The sequence below is a fragment of the Notothenia coriiceps genome, unplaced genomic scaffold (assembly GCF_000735185.1).
Source record: "Notothenia coriiceps isolate Sejong01 unplaced genomic scaffold, NC01 NC01_scaffold00002922, whole genome shotgun sequence".
NCBI lineage: Eukaryota > Metazoa > Chordata > Actinopteri > Perciformes > Nototheniidae > Notothenia > Notothenia coriiceps.
The window spans coordinates 1-5000 of record NW_011335623.1 but is presented as its reverse complement, the minus strand read 5'-3'; the positions used below and the strand labels follow the sequence as shown (position 1 = coordinate 5000).

The 5000-nt window shown below is 42.6% G+C and overlaps 1 long non-coding RNA gene across 1 annotated transcript in view; it reads left to right on the top strand.

Moving 5' to 3' along the window:
• Window positions 1–2697, top strand: part of LOC104941005 (uncharacterized) — a 3982-nt gene extending 1285 nt beyond the window's left edge. Inside the window, exons 2-3 of the long non-coding RNA XR_797854.1 lie at window positions 1041–1087; window positions 2536–2697. This is a non-coding gene — a long non-coding RNA (uncharacterized lncRNA). The remainder of the gene's footprint in view (window positions 1–1040; window positions 1088–2535) is intronic.
• The last annotated feature ends 2303 nt before the right edge of the window (window positions 2698–5000 follow it).

Here is a 5000-nt window from a genome sequence, read left to right as displayed (position 1 = left end):
AGTAGGGCTGCACAACATGTTACCTTGTGCGGTAAACACATTCTGCTGCAGATTATATTTTGAGTTAATTGAAAACAGGAGAAACCTGCAATTTAAAATCCTCTTTCTGCTTTTTATTGGTGCCTCTTGTGTTCAGGTCATTTTTTTAAATAACAAACGAGGAATCATTTCATTCAGAAAGCAATTTTATTTGAGCAGTTCGCTGAAAGCAGCACAAGAAGCCGAACTGATTACAGTTAAATCTGTTTTATTTGTAATGTTATTGGATATTCTCCTCATGTTGCAGCCCTTCCTAGAAGATGAATCAGTGTTTACAGCTTTAACAGAACTGATAACACTGAACTAAACGCTGGATTTGTCTCTGATGTAACCCGGGGAGCTGGTGATAAATATTCATGTTAACAAGGAGGGGGGGGGTTATCGTCAGCCTGCAGGGGGGGGCTTTATTTAAAAATAGAAGTTTTGCTGAGCAGACGCATGAGGTTTCTGAGGTTTAGTTCACTTTGTAACACCTGAGTCGTTCCCCATAGGAAATGAAAGGAGACGATGATCTTCCATCAGAGAGCACAGAACCACCAAATAAACACATTTTCAACTTTTTCTCATATTTTGACAATTTTCCCAGAATTCAAAGTTCTGACATACGTTTGTCTCATTTTACTTTTTTTTCTGACATTTTGACTTGTTTTTCCCGTTTTGGCTTTTTTTCTGTCAGAATTTGAATTGATGAAATTTTTCCCCCCCAGAATTTGACTTTCTCTCATGTTTTGACCATTTTGACAGAATTCGAATTTATGAAATATTTCTCTGATTTCTTTTCCCTCAGAATTCAAATTTCAGATTTTTTTCTCATATTTTGATTTTTTTTCTCATATTTTGACATAATAATTCGAATTTCTGACATTTTCCTCAGATTTCAGAATTTTGTTCTTAGATTTCGACTTTTTTCCCTCAGAATTCGAATATCTGGCGCTTTATTTAAAAATAGAAGTTTTGCTGAGCAGACGCGTGAATGTGATGGAGCTGTTTCTGTGTCTCAGGTTCTCAGGATGCAGCGCACGACGAGGAAACCCTGCAGAGGCTTAAGGTCAGTGAGCGAGGTCAAAACACCGGCGTGTTGGAAACGAGATGGCGCTTCCTCTGGGTTTATTACTCTTTCAAACTATATTATCCAACTCAGTTTAAGAATCAAAACCCACGCGTTAGTTGGGAAGGGATCGTGTGAAGAGTAGACAGAAGCTGCTAAGTGAATTTCAACCATCTGTCTCCCCCTTTCCCTCCCTCTTATCCCTCCATCTTTCTCCCTCGTCCCTCCTCTTCCTCTCTGCCCTCCAAGGCTGTGTTGCATCATCAATTTAATTGAAGACAGAACATCCATCTCTATCTCTCCTGCAAAAACATAGTCGTTTTCAAACGAAGTCAGTCAGTTTTCCTTGGAGCTACGACCTCATCGTTAGAGCTAGCAACTTATCCTTCATAATTTAAAGTCACATTTAAGAACTGAGTATTCTGTCCAGAATTAGATTTTTTTCCAATATATTCTTTCGGAAGAGTTTGTAAAAGTTTGCTTAAATACAGGAAAATGCTAATTTAAAAAAATGGCAGACTTTAGGGTGGACGGCGCTAATGAAAACCATTTTGAAATATGCTCAGCAGTGTGTTTTTGTGGATATTGAAGCAGTTGAAGCAAATACTTCAGCATCATTTGACATGTTGATCGTCAAAATATGCTGAAAAACAGGGAAAAGAAATCGCAAATTATTCAAAATGACCGACTTCCAGTTGGACGGTGCCTAGCTACATTTAAGCTATTGAATATTCCATCCCAATTTATCTTTACATTTGACATGAGCTAATACCCTCCTGAAATTGACATGTTCCGATATACTCTGTAAGAGGAGTTCGTAAAAGTTAGCTAAAAATACAGGCAAAACACATATTATTCAAAATGGCCGACTTTCGAGAAGGCGGGGCTAATGAAAGCCGATTTTAAAATATTTTCAGAACATCAAGAGCAATGTGTGTACACAATGTTGTGAGTATTGGAGCATATCGGAATGAAGGGTTTTAAAAGTGTGAACGTTATCTAACGGTACTTGAAAAATGCTCAACATTCAAGATGGCCGACTTCAGAAGAGGCGGGGCTAATGAAAGCCAATTGCAAATGTGTTTGAAATAACAAGAGCAATGTGCGTACCAAATGTCGTGAATATCAGAGCATATTGGAAGGAGTGGTTGTGAAAATGCGAAAGTTAGCTAACGGTACAGGCAAAAAGCACAATATTCAAAATGGCTGATTTAGAGAAGGCGGGGCTAATGAAAGCCAATTTGAAATGTGTTTGTAAAAGCAAGAGCAATGGGCGTACCAAATGAACATCAGAGGGGGGCGATAGAGAGCACACTTTCAATTGTTAATTTCAATCCATTTCACTGCAGATTTCTCAGTTTAGTTTTGGGAGTTTTGGAGTAGCTTTACAGAAAGAGTCACTTCTATGTCGTTGTGTTGTCCTCAGTGTCGTCTCTTCTTCCTGTCAGGTGACTCACGTTCTGAACGTGGCCTACGGAGTCTCTAACCTGCTCCCAGATCAGCTGGTTTATAAAACGCTGCAGATCCTCGACATCCCCGACACCGACATCACCTCGTACCTGGAGGAGTGCAGCGGCTTCATCGAGCTAGCACGACAACAGGTGAACACTTCATGTGGAATACACCTTTATAAGTAGGGTGTCAGATTGTATTGATAGATAGATAAATAGATAGATAGATAGATAGACAGATAGATACTGTAGATAGAGAGATAGATATAGATGCTGTATGAGAAACCAATGTGATTTTGGAACAATGTAAATCTATTCTAGTAAACCTAAACAATGGGATTATAATCAGTAGAAATGGCCATGACCTTTACATACGCTGTATTTAATATATTTGCAGACTAATTTAACCCGTCAGTTTGCACACACAGCTGTTTGCAGTTTCCTTTGACTCAGCACAAAGTTGTGTGTGTGTGTGTGTGTGTGTGTGTGTGTGTGTGTGTGTGTGTGTGTGTGTGTGTGTGTGTGTGTGTGTGTGTGTGTGTGTGTGTGTGTGTGTGTGTGTGTGTGTGTGTGTGTGTGTGTGTGTGTGTGTGTGATCTGAGTGTGATCTGAGCGGTATGTTATTCTGCTCACTGTGGTGATGCTGCAGCTGCAGCATCCACTGAGTGAGGATGCAAGTATTCAGAATACGTGTATATGTTATATGTACACACATGTGTCACTGTGTCTCTGCTGCTCGTGCACACACTCATGCACAATAATGACATAATGAACAGAGATCAGGTCCTGTCTTCCCACAGCTGAGGATCCTCTCTGATCTAGACCTTCAGACCCGGTGCAGGATCACCTGTCCGGGTCCACCTACTCTGTCTTCAGGTGACCTACATATTAAAGCCGCGTGAGTCACACTCGTGCATCCTCTATGTGATGGGGGGGAACTCACCTCTACAAAATAGAAGCAGGGCAGCAGGCTGACGCTGTCCTTGGTGTGGCCCCCCTTCTCTCTTCCAGACATGGTGGGGCCTCGATGAGTCCGGATCCGAGACGTGAGGAGACGCTCAGCAGCGCGCCATGGAGGAGCTATCCGGCCCGGAGACCCGCAGATAGACCCGCAAACAGACCCGCAGATAGAACCCGCAAACAGACCCTCACAGACCCGCTGCAGACCCGCAGATAGAACCCGCAAACAGACCCGCTGCAGACCCGCAGATAGACTCCGCAAACAGACCCTCACAGACCCGCAGATTGACCCCGCTGCAGACCCGCACAGGCCCGCAAACAACCGCACTCAGAGACCCTCACAGACACCCTCACAGAGACCCCGGCCCTGGTGTTATCTCCGCTCGTGAGGCTCGGTCCAGTCTAGAGGAGCTGTCAGATGGAGGCTCACCGAGGAGGGGGGAGGAGGAGCGCATGCGCACTGCGGATGAAGACGACGGCATAAGGACGTTAGTGCTAAGTGTGGAGGAGCTCGAATCGATCATACACACAGACCAGAAAACATCTAATGTTGTTATCTATTACATACTTCTCGTGCAGATTCAATGCTCACATTATCACTTGCCCCTGTCACGAGCCCTCATCTGTGTTCACTGCCATCAGCTGATGTGCAGCACGAGCAGGACCACAGGGAGGCGCACTTACACACATTTATATCACTCACACACACTAATATTCTATATATCACTTACAAACATTTACATTATATATATCAATTACACTACACACTAATATGCTATCACTTACACACACTAATATATACATATCACTCAAACACTTATACTTTATATATTTATATTCTATATCTCCATATAAATACTGAGTACTTGAGTAAATGTACTTAGTTCCCACCTCTGCTTATACTTTATATATGTATATTCTTTATATCACTTGTATATATATATAGACCTTGATAAGTTCTACAGTCTTATAGCACAAAGGATCCAAAATATTGTGCAGATGTTCCTTCAGTGGTAATGACACATCATGGAGGACTGACGTGTTGATATGTGTTCATTTAAGTTGATGCTACTCCTCAGATGTGATGTTAGACAGTATCTCATCTCATCCCCACAGCTCTGTTTACACTGAGTCTGGAATCAGTCTATGGGAGGGCTGCAACCCAATGCATTCTGGGCCATCCCTTACATCATGATATACAAATCTACACACACTAGTTCACTCGTCAGCATGTGCTGCACAGTCAGTGTGTGTGTGTGTGTGTGTGTGTGTGTGTGTGTGTGTGTGTGTGTTTACATATCTCTGTAACAGTGTTTCATAATCACACACACACACACACACACACACACACACACACACACACACACACACACACACACACACACACACACACACACACACACACACACACACAGTGTGTGTCAGGCTGTGAGCTCTGTGTCAGGTGACACCTCTGCCTCAGGTAACTGTACCTGCAGATCCTCACACACTGCTCTGCTCAC